The 19,919-nt window shown below is 41.1% G+C and overlaps 1 long non-coding RNA gene across 1 annotated transcript in view; it reads right to left on the bottom strand.

Moving 5' to 3' along the window:
- Window positions 1–6,305: 6,305 nt before the first annotated feature.
- The window catches only part of LOC146582920 (uncharacterized), a 16,475-nt gene continuing 2,861 nt past the window's right edge, over window positions 6,306–19,919 (bottom strand). The window contains exons 2-3 of the long non-coding RNA XR_014889501.1: window positions 9,091–9,216; window positions 6,306–8,522 (exon numbers count right to left, since the gene is read on the bottom strand). This is a non-coding gene — a long non-coding RNA (uncharacterized LOC146582920). The remainder of the gene's footprint in view (window positions 8,523–9,090; window positions 9,217–19,919) is intronic.

Below are 19,919 nucleotides of genomic sequence, written 5' to 3'. Positions count from 1 at the left end.
GTGAGCAATGCTTATAGATCCAGACAGCCTGCTTTTACAGAGATATGTAAAACAGCCATATTTTCAGCTTTTTGGCAGTACAATTTTTAGATGTTTTGAAATGTTTTATTAAATGTTAGAAGGTTAGATTAGGTTAGGTTTTCCCAACTTCTACAGGCAGCCAAAAAGTTGTTGCTACTCCACCGCCATCATTTTTATGTATTTATTTTTAATCAGTCATCATCAGGGATAGAGGAAGCAATTAAAAAAGGATACAAGTTACTCTGTAGTAGAGCACAAGTCAGTGCAATCGTACTTGCAGATTCTTGTTTATATTCCTTACTCTAACCATATTTATATATATACTTTTATCATGATCAGAAAACTACATATCTAAAAGAATACTTAAGCCTTATGTTTGTCTGGAAAAAAAACCCCTCCTGAATACCAGGTTTTATTTGTAGATAGTTTTAACTGGACACTTATAAGGATTTGACTAACAGATGTTATCAATTTGTAAAATGTATAATTTTTACCTCACTACTGACGAATATCACAATGTATATAAGGAGAATGCACAATTTTAGCCTGTACAACCAGAATGAGAAGAATGAGCACATAAGAGAACGTGCACAAGTTAAATGTAATTGCATGCCAGTGGTCATTGCGTTTCTACAAGGGCATGCATGATGGCCTTAGTGCATATGGACAGTCTCATGCATAATGCATGCCTAGTAGTCAGTGTAGATCTCATTGAATAAAGCCGAAATGAATGCTAATTGCAATGGCAGACTGGCCACAGTGCCCTTCCTTCTAAATTGTGTGACAACCAAATGTTGGGCCATTTCTTTATACTCTTCTGTCTGGATTACCTAGCAATCGCATGGTAACAAGAGTTTTTTAGCAGTTAAAATGCTGTTAAAGTAACAGTGTTTCTATCCTTTATCATCTGTCATTTCTTAGATTTCATTCTTTTTTCCATAAATATATTTTAAGGTGAAGTGTTAAACCTATAGTAGGGATACAAAAGCAACTTCTTACATCAAAAACCCGTTTTTCTTCGGCTTCTTTGTAAGCTGTCTATATGTTCAGTCCCCTGTCCTTGTCCACAAGCACTGGGTTTAATTCAGACCCAGAATGATGGTGTTAAAATTAACATAATCTATTCTGGAGTACAGTCGTGAGGGTCAAGAAACAACAGAACCAATACTCCCAATATAGTACAGAACAAATAAAATGCTTACCGGGTTTATGCATCATGCAGGTATAGATGTTTTTGTCAACAAAACAAAACAACAACAACAACGGAAAACAAAGTCACTTCTTGAAACAGTCTGGCAGTTGCAATTTGTAGACATACCATTTGACCTGACTGGTCATATAACAGGACATTTAACTACTAGCAGACAAAGGCATTCACGCTCATTCACTCACGTTATTTAACAATAAGCAAGCCCAAAGCTCCATTATATCTTGTTCTGACAGATCCAAGTGGTTACTAATGAGACTGAGTAATACACGCATTCTCCATTAGAATCATCACCGACTGGGAAAAAAAAAAGACTCTAAAGGTTAAGTCAACACTCAATAGCTCCCAGCCCTCTTCTCCTACTTAATACATTTCCTATGCTGACTTAATGAACCACACAAAGCCTTTCTGGTTTTTCATCAGATGAGGAGGAGAAGGATGGAGGAGGGGTTGGGGGCTGTAGTGGTGGAGGTAGAGGGGTGTATGAAATGGTAATAAGGGCAGACAGACAGAGAGATGGAGGAAGAACCCTGAGTTAAGCAGAGGATGAAGCAGCACCTACCTGGAGGTGTATGATCTCATTAAAGCCAAATTGGTATATGCCAATAAATCCAAGGCACTTGTGATCTGGAATTATTGCATACACACACATATAGTGCATACACACAAATGTACCCCATGAAAACCATTATTAATATTGCTAAATTACCCAAATGGATGGAAAAGTAATAAATATTGTAATGAGAAATAATAGACCCATGGAGGATATGGTCACAGCAGTGGTCGGTTAACACTAAAACAAACATCTCCAGGGTTGACGAGTAATTACAGTGTGCACAGGGAGTCATTAAAGCTTCATCAAACAGAGAAAGAACGGCATAGGGTGAGTGTAACATCATGACAATTGTCTCAATAAATCAATCTGGTCTAGAGAAGAAAAGGATAATTGCATGTGATGACAGTACAACGTTGATTACTGTATAAGTAGTGCCACTCACTGTGGTATGGTACAGTTTGATTGGTACCTTGGGTTTAAAAACAAAATATATTTTGAAAGATTATAATTAAACATATAGTCGTTTGGTTTTTTTTTTTAAGAATTTAAATCTGTACATGAATGGACAAGCATAATTTGTGTTGCATTTGTACCACTGCCACGCTGATCGCTTGTATTCAGATGTTTAAGTCAAACAAAACCTCTGAATTTTTTTGTTGGGAGCCCTGTGTCTCAGAGGCCCCTGAGGCTCACGGGATGCAATATGTGAGTGAGTGAGAGAGAAGGAGTGTGTGGATATGCAGGCATGTGTGTTGTTTGTGTGTGCTGGCTGGCAGAGTCCCCTTGAGGCTCTACTGTAAAGCTATCATCAGTGGTGGTGTCAGGGATTTGTTGCTTGTCACTGAGTGAGAGAGGGAGTCCTGGCAGTAACTCTGGGAAATAACTGCTTATGGAGAGAGAGCCTTGTTACACAGTTTGTGTGAGTGTAGACGTGTGCAAGAGAGAGAGAGAGATAGGCAGAGAGCGAGGGAGAGAGAAGGACAGAGTGGGAAATATTAGTATCTATTTTCTCCACGTGGTATCAGGAGGTCTATGTTTGAGTATACAAGCAGGCTGTAGGTCAGTCATATGGTGTATGTTTCCTCGTGTCAGCTTTTATGTGGAGGCCTTAGGCTTTTTGTCCATGTGAACTCTTGTTCGCAAGTGTTGTGTATCCATGTTGCTGCATGCTATGGCAACAATACGACATCTGTGCTTTCTTGTGTATTAACTTTGAAATTTGAAAATAGTCATGATCACAAATGTCACTTCAGCCACTGATAATATGGAGTATTTCTATGCTAACACCTTGCTATCATGCCCATGTGCGTGTATGTGTGGTCTTCGTTGAGATGGGTGCTGACTTCTAACCGAACCTTCCCTCAAGGCAGAGGGCCAGCAGCAGCAAAGTGCTGCTGCCGGGTAAATACACGTATCTTCAAAAAAAGAAGAAAAGGAAAGAAAAAGAAACTCTTCAGGAATGATGAATGGAGGGCTCATTTTCTCATTGACAATCGTGTATTCTAAAATCGCATGTTGGCGTGTGACCAGGAATCAAGGGCCCAAGGGCCATGAAATTCACTCAACTCATAAATGATCATGTCAGCGTTCAAATGTAGGAAGAAAAGGGAAGACAGGGTAAACTGCTGTTACATGGTTTCCATCTGACTGCAGCTGCTAAATCCACAGCAGCATTGTGGCCTATTGCTAGGGCCCACGGAGACTGAAAGACAGTTCCTATTACTGTCAGACCAATTACCGGCCGCAGTACAGCCACTGCTGTCAGCGCTGGACCAGTCATGCTATGTGTTGGCATCTTTTCTCTCATGTATGGCCATACATCCTCAGCAGGGAATCTTGTCCAAATTTATTTCAACATTATTGTATTATCTTGTTGTTGAAGTAGCCAAACACATATAAATCATGGTCTGGGTTAGGATGCATTCAATGTAAACAATTAAAATTTGTGAAAAAAATATTACGATACAATAGCAAAATGGCTGCAATATATTTATTATGGTTTTATCTGTCCGTGCTGTAATCCATCACATATATACATATACAGACCTAGAAGTGGGGGAAGTGATGAAACGTGGTATAAATATTGAAACACTCCTCAGTACAAAGACAGAGCTCTTCGTTGAGTGTGTCTGCTGAGCTAGTGTTGCACCACATGGAGACTAAAAAGGCCCAGCCCCATCTGGTCCTGGTTCAGTCTGGTTTACTGCAAAATGGTGCCAATACAAATAGCTGAGCTTGATGTTTGTTTGCATAAATTGTTTTGAAAGGCTTCACCAAGAGTTTTTTGGGTGGATTACGGGAGGGGAAGTTGGGGAGCCAGCCATGGTGAAATAATCCTCACTGAGCTGACAGTTAGATTTGCTCTTCTTTAAGAATAAAAAAAATAAATAAAGATTGTTTTGGATTTTTCTTTTCTGTTCCTGGCAGCGAGTTAGGGCTGTGAACTTTTCAGTGGCTGTGCGTGCATAAAACGTGGGTGTATGGTGATGGAGAATGCTGAGCTGCTCTCTTTTCTCTCGTAACATAGCAGTGTCAATTTTGATAACATCAGTGTTGCATTTAACACATGCTCGTAGTTCAGCTGGAAGTTCAGAAGCCCAGTGGAATGCAGGGAAATGTCTCTCTTCCTATAAGCCTCCTCTTTGATTTTACTCCCATAGGTCAATGAAACACCAATAGAAGGGTTAAAGCCAAAGAGCAAAGCTGTGTAGTGAGGTGAATTAGTCTTGTATTACAGTGTACAGATAAACACTGATTGATATATGTGTGTGCGCGCGCGTGTGTGCGCGTGTGTGTGCGCGCGTGTGTGTGTTTTGATTGCCCCGCTTGCCAAAGACACATAGTAATCAGCTGGTTACCATAATCAAGTAGCCTTTGCTTTTGCTAGAGGTATATGAAAATCTGCCTGATTGATTTCATGCCCAGGTAAGTGTTTCAAGTCAGCACTAACTGATACCAGATTGATTTTTGTGTGGGTTGCATGGATGCCCAAGTCACAACAAGAGCTAAGGTGGAAATCACAGTTTTACCAATGAAAGTTCAGTTGTTTGAGCCCTCTCTTCTTAAATCGCTGCTTAGTCAGTGGTTGACTCCCAACTAAATCCAGATGCAGCTAAAAAAATTTTTTTTCCTGTAGCATTTGTCTTTGTCTTCAGCCACAGTGTGTCAGGCCGCAGAGCTAATGATGTGTATTATTGCATTTGTGGACAGAAATCTGAAATCTTTTGAATGTGGTCTTGACAAACAGTGTTTCAGAAACTCCCAGTGTGATGCAGTATAAATACAAAAACTTCTACAAGAACAATATAAGAAGTTCTACCCATAACTGAGGATGTTTTTTTTTCCTTGGTGAATTTATTGCATCTGAAAGTTACACAAAATATTCCATGTTTCAATCTTAAGGTTATAAGAAAGCAGAGAAAATCAAATCCTGTTTATATTTAGTGGAAAACACAAGTTCACACAACCAAAATCCAGTATCTTCCAGTATGATGTTATGCTTTTTGCTTCCTACAGTTTCAGCCTCATCAGTTGGATTTGCATTCTCATGTGGTTATTCCGATTTGTTTTCTGTCCCAATTTAAGCTCTGTGAGCAGAAGAAAGGAAAAAGAATGGGGCACCCCCAGCCTGACTCTATTCAACTTAAAGCAGATGTTACATGCTTGCCAACATGAAACGAGTCTTTTAACTGTGGAGAAGATGAAATCATATACCTTTGATTAGCCTTTTTGCTTGGTCAAGTAAAATAGTTTGTACATGGTTGCTGAATCCACCCTGACCTTGGCCTCATTGCAAATGCGTCATCAGATTACAGCAAACAAGGGGGAAAAACAGCTACTCATGTTTCTATTTTAAGATGTTGAGGCTAATTTCTGATTTGCTGATTGTCAAGCTTACTTTGGAGAAAGCAAGAAGATTGGATCTGATCTCCACAGACCCCCATTTCCTGGATGAACTTGAACATGTCTTAGCAGGAGCCAGTATCCTTGAAATATAACTTGGCTCCTTTTTATACTCCTTTTTATATCCTCTTACCCTGCTCAGTTCAAGATGTTTTACATTTTGAAGTTGGGATGTCCACATTGTAGACATGCCTTCTACTTATTTCAAGGCTATTTATTCTGAGGACGATAAGGAGTAAAATATGGAAAAGAAAGTGGTGCAGGAGGCAAAGGTGGGGCGACAAGGTATTCCTTTTAAATATATGGTGAATGAGGGTCCTTCAACAAGTGTTGTGTTTACATTGCTTGTGGGAAAACAAATCGGCTCCGGCTGTGTCTAAGGGGGCTGTAACACAGCTCTTTGGTAAGGAGCGCAGCTTAAATTCCAAGCAACAGCAGCAGCAAGCACAGTAATGTCACCCCAAGGTGTTGAGAGTAAATATACAGTGCTACCTCTAGGCTAAATAGGGGAAAGAACACAGAGAGATTGAAGTGTACATCAGTGACAAACTAGAGCAACAGCTTTACCTAGCAGCAGCAAAAGTGAGAATAAATAATTTGCACTATTATTTTGTCATTATTATTTTTAATATAAAGTTCACACATTACAAAAGTAACGAAACCTCTTGCACTTGATCATACTGTCACCAGAACAAGGCATAGAAGCTATAAAACTGAAGAAAAAGGAACTTGAGCCAGGGTTGTCAAGCTGGGGGTCAGCTGGGTTCTTTAGCACTTTTCGATCATGTGGTGGTGAAACAAAAATTGTTCTGTTAACACTGTGGATGTACTGAATGAAGAAAATAATATCTAACATTGTCTTATGTATCAAAAATCATTTTCAACTACACAGTATTATACACATTTTAAAGAAATGATTAAATCCTTTGGTTGAAACACAGGGCAATGTCTATCATCAGGGCTTAACTTACAAGTATTTTGTCAGAAGCCGGCCAACACACATTTTGCATTGAAACCTTTAAATTCTTATGCTATTGTAATTGGTTTCTCATAATAATCTGTTTCCTCATAATGAGATAATAAGAATGGCATTACAACTATACCTTTACTCTGGTTTGTAAAATGCAAACGCACTGGGGCTGATAACAGCACAGATTTTATACCTGGTTTTGCAGAAGCAGCCATGTGAGCTGAGAATGTTAAAGGGGTCATTGAAACTACCCACTTTACAATATGCCACATTGCCATTTGTGTGTCAAGCATGAGCCTTTTTATTGGCTCAAATTGGTGATGTTATTTTCATTAACACTTTTTTTTGTCTGTATGACTGTGTGTACATACCTGCAGTATGTACACTGTGTGGCTGTAGTACGTGCTTGACCTTTGCCAGTGGGACAGAAAATGCAGTGGAAGAGTGATACCACTGTGCGGTCTCTCTAATCTGCTCACTTAGCCCTGGCTTTGGGGCTCACTTCGCTCCACTTCATCTGAAGCTTTCACATCACTAACGGTATTTTCACATACTGCAGCTTGTCTGCATTGCCTTTTTTTCATTCTCCTTCTTTCTCTCAATCACTCTTACTTTTGTCTTCTTTTTTCTTATCGGACCTTTAAGTCCTTGACTTTACTTCAACTATCTTGTCTAAGTGCAATCTTGGTAGGTGGTGTGGCAACCACTGTTATACTGTATATGACATTCTCATTCTCTCTTCCACTATCGTGTCTCTGTACTTAGTTTAAAAGTAGCATACACACAGGGGCACTACAGCAGTCCAGATGAAGTGCAAACCTTGAATCACAAAGAGGGGATATACGGAGTACAGTATACTTGGTCTCTCTCTCTGCTTACCTTTATCCCCATCTTTGTCAGCACTAATGTAATCCAGTTGATGGTAGACATATAGACTATCAATGAATCCTCAAAAGGCTAAAGTACTGCCTTTCAGTTATTGTACTCATCACTAGATGAATACAAAGAGTAATACAAAGAAGACAGAACAGCATCAGTGAGAACAATATTGAGTTTGTTATGTTCATTCTGAAGTAGTTTTGAAGTTTAATGGGTCTTTAAAGCATAATGGCAAGGACAATAAATAATATGCCATTTAATTATTAACAGCTCCTTAACTCACCATTTGTGAATGCAAGAGTAATGTCTACTTCTGTTGTAAGATATATGAGATTATGTGTATTTTTCCCTTATTATTTTCCAGTATTGTTGGAAGCTTGATATTAAACTTTCGTGGATTTTGTCCTGTGAGTTGACAAGATCAGACTTACAGATAAATAGACAACATGTGGAACTTTTATCATTATGGAGGGACTTCCAAAAATGCTCATCAGATAATTATATAAAAATAAATAGATATGGTGATAAATAATATCACTAATTGTGCACATTTTCTATTTATACATTGAAACCAACAATTAAAATGGAGAGTTTTCTTCAGCATCTAAAATATAATTTTAAATATTCTGTTGGGCTTTCCTTTTATTAATATCAGCAAAGTAACATGGAAAAATTTAGTAGGGTAAACTACAATACAATACAGGGTGTTGGTCCTACCGTATCTAAAAAAAAAACACAGTAATTTGCTGTATTTCTCTCCTACTCATCCTTGCCTCTGTCATCTTCCTTCCAGCCCCATCCAAACTTTCCTCTTTTCTTTCTCCGTCGCACCTTCTCAAGCTGTCGACACGCTGGTTCGGAGGGTTTCCTTCAGGAAGGAGAGGTCCATGTTCCAACCACAGCCTGATAGAGGGAGCCCGATAACCCCTGAGACAAGTACTATACTGCCAGCTGACATGAAGCAGATGTCCTCCTGACCCCTTTCTCTTTGGGAACAGGACACCAAATGAAAATACAAGGGGTACTTGAATATCAGCAGCGCTATTGTGAGGGTGTGAACTTATTGTTGCACAAATTATGAGAATAACATAGAGTAAAGATGACTGAATCCATAAGTAATCAGAAAAACAAAAAAATATTGTTGCATGAGTAAACGTGTTCCAAAGTGTTCCTCGTAATGAGTGGGAAGTTTAGACAAATTCAGCATCCCTGACTGTTAATGTCGCATGCAGTTTTTGTGTCATACAGAGACCTTAGGAAATTATGTAATGTACATCCCCAAGCCGGTCACACACATACAGGCCCACACATGCACACTGGTCACCCACTTGGAGTGGAAGTTGGAGCTGAGCATGCACAGAGACCTTAGAGTGCTGTGACCTCATTACTATTCAGAACCAACGGTGAGAAGACAAGTAGTGCTGCTTTCCCAGTACAGCTCACCCCCCGTGCTAGTAAATGATGTGCACGAGAGTGTGGGTGTATAGGGTGGGCAGCAGCTTCCCCTGAACTCCACTCCTTGCCACTACTACACAGACACACACACATACTCACTTCCTCCTGGGAGATATGTGGGCCTCTGCTTTCTGTCAGGGTGTCTTCAGCTGCAGATCCCTGGGGCCTCTCACTTGGTGGGAATCTGGTCTTCTCACTCCACAGCCAACCTCCCCCTCCTCCTCCCTACAGATGAGAAGGAAAACAAGACCTGAGGAAAGCACTGCAGCTCGTCCTCTCCTATCGTCCCCTGTATTTTCTTTGCTATCTCAATACTTTGCCCTTGTCCCCTTCACTTCTTCTCTTTCGTCTGTGATCAATAACGTTAATTGGCTCACTGAGTCAGTGGTACATTGATTGTGGTCACTAATAAAAGGGCTATTGATTGGCACTTTGTTTAACACTGGCCCATGCAATGAGAGCTGCCCTCTAATGTTATCCTGACAGCAACCTTTTCCTGTTTGCCAGTCTTTTAATGTAATAAATTATGTCACTCAATTAAGGAGACTTTTTTTCTCTCGCATTTTTTTTGTGCCCTAACAGTATGAGGACAGTTTGTGGCTCCTGAAAAGCAAAGAGACAACGCGCCTGAGAGCTTGAGCAACAACTTGCCATCATGGGTATTAAACTTTGTCCTTTGTAATATAAAAGCCACAGATGGTTAACATACTCCTATACCGCTGATACCTGAATTTCATTCTTGTATAACAAGTACATAATAGAGTGAATTTTTATAAAGCAGGATTTTTTTACATTGCACTTTGTTTATTCAACAGCCGAGAGACATTAAAACAAAATGATGTATTGTGGTTTTAGAGATAGTTTTGTATCATTTCCTGTTATTATTGGAAAAACACAATGCATACCAGAAGAACGTCTGTTTTCTATGCGCAGTACATTTTTGTACAGAAGGCATACTTGCACTGAATAAATGGGGGAAGTTAGGTATACCGCAAGAAAATCCGAGCAGGACTTTGGCCAAATTACAAATTAGCTCTTTTTATACAGTAGAATTAGTATTTACTGAAGGAGTTAAATAAACAAGATAAAACAGAACTGTAAGAAATAGTAACATACAAAAATGCAGAGTTGTCTAAAGTTTGAGGCCACACTTAAAATCTGTCCTATTTTTGGAAATATTTGGACAAAGATCAATAAAACTTACAACACGCAAGATTAAGAAGAAATATTTCTGATAAATTTCGGATGATACTTCATAGCCATGCAGGCAAATTAAAAAAAGCTGTGACATTATGTAAACTTTTTTCTCCAAAAGAGTAGTTGAATACTCTGAAGCAGCATTCAGATGGCATTTTTATCTACTAAACAAATGCTGACTCAAGTAATTGAAAAGAAAGAAACACCACATCATAACAATATACATCAAAATTCTAATTCAGAACAGACACACATTTGTCTAACTACGGTATAAACTCTAGTTATTCACATCATAGTGGCATGAAAAAAAAATCTCTATATAAGAAGATTCATAAAGGCAGCGAAGGACACCACAGTGTATCAAACTCACAGTGAAACTAGAATGACATCTACACCAAATCTACTTCACCTGCCCCAAAAAGAAGAAGCACTCCATTCTGCAAACACCTTCTAAACCCTTTATTCTGTATCTTTGTGGAGGCATATGTTTTTGTTTCTTTTGTTGTCTAAATTTACTACAGATTGTGTATAATTCTTAGTACATTAACTGACTGAAATGTTGCAACCAAGAAGAACATTGTTCTACATTTGCTTATCCAGATCCTTTAGAATTTTACAAGGTGATTTTCACCTTAAACTTTTAGGAGAAATGCTCTCCTCCTGTTGGGACATGCAGATTGACAGGAAACAACCTACACAATATTCTCAACATGAACTCAATACCCAGTTTTATTGCAATTAGCTGCATGTGGTTCTTTACAGAGCCTGAGAGCGTTAGTGAGTCAAAGGCAGGTCTCCTGAGTAAGAAGATAAAAAACTGGAAATGGGGTGTAAGTACCTCCATGAGAGATTTAATTATCGCCATTAAATATTCAATGATCAATAGAATTTGTTTTAGCCGATCAATAGGTTGCAAGGCCTGAGAAGGACAATGTGCATAAGTTACTATTTGCATTTCAAAGCAGCTTGTGTCACATGGCCCCATTGGAAATCCATACCATTTTGTTAGGCAGTATTTCATATTTAGCTGCTTTATCCCCTTATCACTGACTGCTATTGATTCCCTTCCCTTTATTTACTGCCTGCAAACTGCCTTAGGTTTAAAATGTCAAAATGTTTTTAGGGAATCTGATATACCTCCATCAACCTTCCTCATCTCATATCTAGCTCTGTATTTTGCTCCCCCTCCGTCTCTCTTTTTAATTCCCCTGCTGCTCTTTCCTCTCTCTTCCTACTTCCCTCTCACTACTCCTCAGTAGAGTTGAAAATTAAACCTTGTCATCTTCCCACCCACTGTACAGATCTCTGCTCATTCGGGTGTGAATCTGCACATTATTCAAATAAATATCTCAGAAGTGTCAGGGGAATACTCTGAGCCACTTCAAAGACTCTCCCCCACCCCCCAGCTCTTTCAATGTTGCTTGTTCCCGCTGGAGTCCTATTTTGTTTACCTGAACTGGCTTTAATGGCTTGTTTTTCCCAGTGCCTATCAGTAGTTCAAGAGCAACATTTAGCCAAGTTCAAGTGCATGCATGTTCAGAACTCGCCTAAGCTTTGATTGTTCTGCAACACTGAGCGTCATGTAATTTATTTTTGGCCCCAAACATTGTTATTCATTGACTTCCTTGCACTGTTTCACCTGTTTTTTTCTCCTTTTTAAAATTCTATGTTTCCCCTTTCTTTGCTTTGTGACTCTTACTGCAGAGGAAAACAACAGTTTGCTTGGCTTTTCTTCTCCCCAACCAGGTAGTTTCACCTGGTGGTGTATTGTTTAAAATTGTCTAGAAGGCACAAGGTATGACAATACAGGCCGTAAAGAATTAAATAGAGTTCACTGGAGGCCAAGCATTCAAAACACCCCTCGCAGGATGATGCCTTAAACTGCTTTGTTAAAATATACTGACTTCTATCTATTACTAGCTATAAAACACTGGTTAAAATATAGTTTTTTGTTGTTGCGCTACATAGGACATTATTTCTATCTCTGAGCAGGCCTATCTATCACAGCAACCCTCAACCAGGAGACCGCAGAGGTCAGGGAGTTAACCTTCAGAGACCTGAGGGCAGCATGAAGCACCATCAGTGCCATCAGGATACATGGCCTCAGCACTGCTGCGCAGCTGGGGGAAGGAAAATCTGGATGAAGTGAATGGATGTGTACGTGCGCAAGTATTTGCTTCACATCTGTAGGTGCCTCTGTGCATCTGTCTTGCTTGTGTAAATAACAGGGTCATGAATGATGGTAAAGTTGCTTGTAATAACCTCAAAGGCAGAAAGAGACATGCTGATTGGAGTATAATGTATGAGTATGCAAAAAAAAACTTTTCACTGATATGAGCTGCCACTATGTGATTTATAACCTTTTGGAATTGCTTCAAATCTTCTTAAAACATAAAAGACATATGGATATGAATATAAAAACACATATCTTGAAATATTACAAGTTTCCCAGTGAAATCCCTTCATTTGTAAATGCCTGCAGGACTAAAACCAAATGTTTGTTTGCTATTTTACAGCAGAAATTCAGCTTCAGCTTATCATTTGTTGAGAAACCACCATGAAAATGATAGGTAATCCTAGCATACCATAAAAATGCTGAACTTTATTCACTATAGTTATTCACCAATTGGGCAATTATGCAACCTGAGTTTTTCTATCTTTTGTTGTTTATGTTGTTGTTGTTACTGAAATTATGGGAAAAATTACGCCGAGGACTAATGCTTTCTTCCATTGAGTTTAGGCCCTGCAGTCAAAGGTTCCTGTTGAGGTAACACTTCAGCGCATGTGCGACATTTGCCATTTGCGTGGGAGGAGTGAAAAGTGGCGGTGACAGCAACAGTAGGTCGCAAATATATTCGTCATAAAACATCCCCCTGTTTTAAAATTTACATCCACTGCTATTAATGGAGCTATTTACAATGGTGCCTCACCAATAAAACTCAGCTAATTGCTGGCTACAGTGCCAGGTGTTTGAACCAAGCTTGCTAGCTTTAGCATTAGGTAGACCTCAGCAGACTGTAGATACTGAACAGGGAGAAAAAGGGAGCCACTGGAGTTTGCTTTGTTTGTTTTTAGTCTTCGTAATCTATTTATCCACTCTTATCGGTTCTCTTTTTGGTTTAGGTATCTTATTCCATCTCTTTAAATTTTACTGATCTGGACAACCACTCCTCCAAAATGCAGGCCTTCAATTTGATTATACATGGTGAAAGACATCACTCACCACTGGCCCGGAGACTTCAGCTTGTATGTTTAAATTGCTCCCAGCAGAATCCTTAATCCGGGCGGAAATCAATACGGCTTTTACTGTCACATCGGAGGGGCGGGGACCATGTATTGATGTTCAGATGTCATTTCGAGGGTGGTGGATTTGATGTTTTAGTCCTCTCCTCAGCGTGGAGATGGCACGATAGATCAACTGATGGTGTCTAGCTTTCTCCAGGGTTTTACTGGAGCTCGGGGTTTGGAGTGAAATGTGCAGTTAAATCAAAACGTGCTGAGATTACAAAGAAAACCAGAGGAAAGGGTTTACGGAAAGATTCAATTGATTTTTTGAACGGTTTGAATTAAAATCTGATATCTTAATTGGGTTATTGTAACTGTAAGCCCCTCGCCTTAGCAGGATAGAAACTGCTGTCTTAATTGACTGGTTCTGCGAAATTATGTTTTCTTTCTATAGTGTTTCTTTAAAAATACTTTGAAATTATGGAGATGTTTGGAGAATGCGTGACATTTTTGATGTCAGGTGATGGGCAATTCTTAATTTGGACTTTTAGGCACCCATTTCTTATTGATACTACGTATGCATACCAAATTTTTCCAGTGACATACTTAAAATTTATTGTCACAAATATTCAGTGGTAATCAGTACACACTTTGTCTCAAGTGTGTGTATAGAGATACATTGTCTAAACTTTAAGTTCGTAACAGTCTGTATGTTATCATTGCCGCATAACGAATGGAATGACGAAGGAGATCCCATGGACCATTGTGCTGGAAACAGATGCTGACTGTAGTTTGGTCAAATTCAAAAACTCTTAACTTTTAATCTTGGTTATCAAAACCTCATTCTCTGTCATTCCTCCACAGCAGATTCTGATCAGAGTTGCCAAAAAAAGTATGACATAAAACATGTGTTTGAAGCAATCACCGTCACTTCGCAAGTGACATTGAGGCTGTTTTTTCTTCATTATCAGCAGATTCAGCCTTTTATTATTTTTGAACAGTTGCCTGCTTCATCAAACACACTAGATAATGAGATTGCTCTTTTGTTTTATTTCACACCACATCAACTCCCCTTCAGTCTTTCTCTTGCATTCATATTTATAGATTTATCTTTTTCCCTAACTGTCAGTCTCCATCGCTCTCTGTCCCTATCCTACAGTTTCTCTCCAAGGAGTCTTGCCTCCTCTCTGACAGCTTGTGGGCCCTAGAGTCACATTTCAGGCCTGGCTGCTACTTAAAGGCCCATAATCTGCTTGGCGAATGGCTACAGTGTGGCGGCCTGAACAGAAGCAAATTATTCGCTTTAAGGACTCCTGCTGCTGTGGGACCCGGGGCTAGTGGCTGGTGCCGTTAACGTTAACACACACACACACACAGTGTGTAAGCCATCATTATTTATTTAGCCCGTTAAGTGTTTAAAGTGGAAAGGGTCCGTCGGGACGTAGCATGGTTGATGAAATTATTCCACGTATATATGGTTAAACCCTTCAGGGAGAGAGAAACATAGAAACATCGGGAGATGGAAAATGAAGACTTCCCTCCATTTCAGACCCACGGTCAGATCATAGGAGTGTTCAGGGCTGACATGGTGATATTACAGAACTCACAACATGGGAGGAATTCCCTGTGATCTATGAACAGTGTAGGTTTCCTGAGACTGTATATGTCTATCAAACATAAATAATAACAACAACAATAATAATAATTTGATAGACTGTAACCAGTTGGCAGTTACACATTTAGGCTTTACAACTGATTTTCATTCTTTAGAAAAGTCTCTTCCAAAGATAAATATCAGTATCTTCCAATATTTGCTGTCACAGTGCGCTCCGATTGATGTTTAAGCATGTGTGCTGTGTGTCTTCATCCAGGCACATATGCTTGATCACTGTAATTGACAGAGGGGACATCATATTTGTTTTCGCTATGTATTTGTGGAATAAGGATTCCCAACATAAATAAGTAATCATTGCATGGTGGCCCTCCATGCATGTTGGGCCAGTAGCACTTGCCCTCCAGTAATGACACCATTAGGTTACAGGACTGAAGTAAGCAGTTGAGAGTTTACCTCTGGGAATCTATTCTCTGTTTCCATCCTGCCGTACCTAATTGTGACATTTACTGGAGGGTTTACACCTCTATTTGCAGCACTGGTGTAACAGCAGCAACAGAAATGCAACTTTTTCCTTTTTTTCTTTGCTCGCTGCAGTAATCGCAGAACAAATGGAAGAAACACAGTTTTGTACAGTGATAAACATGCCATACAATTAACCGATGCCAATGCTTATTGACCCGCCCAACCCCCTCCAGACAATTGAAAGCTGCAAATACAATGAGAATTTTGGTAAATATTGGGAAAATGAGCATTTTTCATAATAATAAAGATAACACTCTGTAAGAACAACCACTTAAATATTATTAACTACAGTGATGGAAAGTAGAGACAGATACGGGAATGAAGGGGAGGGGTTGGTGGTTGAACAGATTGAATGGCTAATGAAATGGGTACCTCCAGGCCTGAATAAATTCTCTGGTCTGGCGATCCCCCAGGATGCTGGCCTCCTAGGGAGATTAATGACCACTGGGCCATAGTATAATGAAGTAGTTTGCCTTGGCAATGTGCTTGTGAATTCATCACGGTGTCCACAAGTGGGCTGGCCAAGCACAACATCTATATAAATCCCCCTCACTCTTCTCTCCCGCTGGTGCTGATTTATGGTTCCACCACCCCCAAATGGTTTGCCCCCTCTCACCAGACCCCGCCCTGGCTGACCATCACTATCCTACTGAAATCCAGGTCACTGCACTGATGGGGAAGAAATGGGAGGCTAATCAGATAATGGGAGGTGAAAATGGGCGAGAGTGAGTTGGAATCTCCAATTTCTCAAGCTCTGCCCATCTCAGCTTTTCATTCTCTTTCACCTGCACACACATCTTGTTGATCCTTTGATCCTTTCTATTTTTGATGTCTCTAAAGATACTAGTTTACATCATATTTTACTGGTAGTGCATGTAAGCTGTCTGTATCCTGTGAAGCGATTTAAATATTTTAGGTCATTTTAGAATTATTCCTTTGGTATTCGGTAACCTATATTGATAGTTCATGCATTTAATAATCTTTATTTCTTAAGACTGGGTTTCATTTTATCAGAATATAATGGGAAGCTGGTCATTTGTGCAAGAACAAATGTGGACAAAAAGTTGATAACAGAGAGACATGGTCAGTTGCTGGCAGTGATGCTGTTGCTGTTCATGAAGGTTTTGCGGGTTGGAAGGTGGCGCTTGATAATGTCTATATCACTGCATTAGTCTCTGCCCCTGATTGGAATGATGGTCTCAGTGATTAAAAATTGGTATTATTTTGGGAATATTGGGAATATGTACAAAACAGTTGGCAACAATTCCAGTGGCGACTGTGGCTCAGGGGGTTGGGAAGCGCTTCTGTAAACGGAAGGTCGCCGGTTCGATCCCCGGGCTCTCTGTCCTGGTCGTTGTGCCCTTGGGCAAGACACTTTACCCTACTGGTGTTGGCCAGAGGGGCCGATGGCACGATATGGCAGCCTCGCTTCTGTCAGTCTGCCCCAGTGCAGCTGTGGCTACAACCGTAGCTGCCTCCACCAGTGTGTGAATGCAAGAGTGAATGAATAGTGGCATTGTAAAGCGCTTTGGGTGCCTTGAAAAGTGCTATAAATCCAATCCATTATTATTATAGGTCCCATTCTTTGAACTTTTTTTAAAAACTGAAATTAGAAATGAAAAGCATGTTTTTATTTATTTATTTACTTTATTTGTAGGCTAACTTTATGTGGACGCCCTTGCTTGATCAAGTTATTTAGACCTTAGTACTGCAGAAGCTTCATAGTTCCTTTCCAACTGATATGACAGTCTAAATCATGGGGCAGAAGTCCTTCTACATTAGATTCTGTTATGATAAATGAAGCAAATGTAGGACTTTACTCCTGCATTCTTTTTGAAGGCCACCCGATGGCGATAGTTGTGGTCGCAGAAAACTTCCAGTGTTATAGAAGTCTATGGGAAAATTGCTTTCAGCCTTGAACTCTGTAAACATTTTACTGATTAATTCATGAGCTCAGTCACCCATTTTGGGTCATCCTGAAAAAAACTTAAAATCAAGATTTACAAAATCTATTTTGTAAATGTGCCGAACCATGTTTTAAAATGGAGGATTACCTGTGGTAAGAAATTGTACTAGTTGATCTGTTGTATCAAACTGCTCATTAGCTAACAACTTATCAGTCTCAAGTGCAGTTTCACAGTCGGAGCCACACCTTACATCTGATTTTTATGCAAGCAGGATGGCGAGTGTGAAATGCTCATGTTGAAGTTTCAAGTAGGACTTCTGAAGCAAACAGGTGATGTCACTGTTACTAAATGTCCATCCTTTACATTTTTTTAGTGCTAGTGGCAGGGGGCTGCATCTATGACCCAAAGGTTTACTGGTGTTGGACATTAATGAAATAGAATGAGGTAATAGCTACGCTACTGGACGCACTCAACGACGTCGACTGGGACATGTTCAGAGCATGCGCAGTCGACATCAACGAGTTTACGGAAGTAGCAGTATGCTTCGTCAATATGCTAGCGGAGGAGATTATCCCCACTGCGAGAGTCACCACATTCCCAAACCAGAAACCGTGGATGGACAGATCGATCCGCACTGCAGTAAACGCCAGGACCGCCTCCTACAACGCGGGTCTCGCCACTGGCGATATGAGCGCCTACAAAGCGGCCTCATACGGTGTGCGGCGTGCGGTGAGAGATGCTAAACGCCGGTACCGGGAACGTGTGGAGTCCCGCTTCCACCAGGGGGACACATGGAGTATGTGGCACGGACTACGCACCATTACGGACTACAAAGCCAGGGACACTGCGCCGATCAACGCCGGCTCTGCATTCACCAACGAGCTGAATCAGTTCTACGCCCGTTTCGAGGTTAGCCAGGCGGCTAATGCTATCTACCGCCTGACTACCGAGGACAGTGACGTCATCAGCAAGAGACCGGTGACTAGCATCGCGGAGCATGACGTCCGAGCGGCTTTGAGGAGAGTGAACACAAGGAAAGCGGCGGGGCCAGACGGCATCACCGGCCGTCTGCTGCACTGCTGTGCTGACCAGCTAGCAGGTGTGTTCACTTACATCTGCAACGAGTCCCTGGCGAAGTCTGTGGTCCCCACATGCTTCAAAAGATCCACCATCATCCCTGTGCCCAAGAACAGCAAACCCTCATCCCTGAACGATTACCGGCCAGTTGCACTGACCTCGGTAGTAATGAAGGTGTTTGAGAGGCTGCTGAAGAACATCATCTCCTCCTCCATCCCAGACACTACAGATCCGCTGCAGTTCGCCTACAGATCCAATAGATCCACAGAGGATGCCATCGCCCACGTCCTACACACCACTCTCAGCCACGTGGACAAGAAACAGGGTAACTATGTGCGAATGCTGTTTGTTGATTACAGTTCAGCGTTTAACACAATAGTGCCCTGCAGACTGTTCACAAAGCTCAGGGATCTGGGACTTAACAGCCGTCTGTGTGCATGGGTGTTGGACTTCCTCACTGGCAGAACTCAGGTGGTGAGGGTGGGCAGGTGCTTCTCCAACAGCATCACCATCAACACAGGAGCACCTCAGGGATGTGTCCTCTCGCCACTGCTCTACTCCCTCTACACTTCAGACTGTGTGGCCACCCATGGCTCCAATACCATTGTGAAGTTTGCTGACGACACAGTGGTGTTGGGTACCATCTCCAACAACGATGAGGCGGCCTACATGGATTAAGTGAAGAATCTGGCATCATGGTGCCAGGACAACCACCTCCAGCTGAACATCGGCAAGACCAAGGAGCTGGTGGTGGACTTCAGAAGGGGTCAGCACAGAGACTACAAGCCCATTATCATCAATGGAGCTCCAGTGGAGAGGGTGCAGTCCTTCAAGTATCTTGGTGTTCACATCTCCTCAGACCTGACACGGGCTGCCCACATTCAGGTCCAGACCAAAAAGGCTAGGCAGCGCCTGTATCACCTACGACAACTGAGGAAGTTCAGGGTCTCTCCAAAGACCCTTAGGATTTTCTATACAGGCGCTGTGGAGAGCATCCTCACACAGAACATGACATCGTGGTTTGGGAACAGCTGTGTGAAGGACCAAAAAGCTCTCCAGAGAGTGATCCGTACAGCAGAACGCTGCTGCAGGATTGCTCTCCCCCCGCTTCAGGACACCTACACCAGGAGATGCCGGACTAGAGCAGCGCAGATACTGAAGGACCCGTCCCATCCAGGCAACAAACTGTTCCAGCTTCTGCAATCTGGTAGAAGGTTCCGCATCTTCCGGGCAAGGACAGAGAGACTCAAGAGGAGCTTCTATCCCCAAGCCATCCGTGCCCTAAACACACACACCCGCCCGCTCACATCATCTCACATCATCTATAATTGACTGAGACAGGACTCTCTTCCAGACACTAAACCAAGGAACAATGTACATTTCAA

The sequence above is a fragment of the Mchenga conophoros genome, linkage group LG1 (genome assembly GCF_057382185.1).
Source record: "Mchenga conophoros isolate Kocher_MC1m ecotype Shallow Benthic linkage group LG1, M_conophoros_male_GT1.1, whole genome shotgun sequence".
NCBI lineage: Eukaryota > Metazoa > Chordata > Actinopteri > Cichliformes > Cichlidae > Mchenga > Mchenga conophoros.
This window is presented reverse-complemented; position numbering and strand designations above follow the sequence as displayed.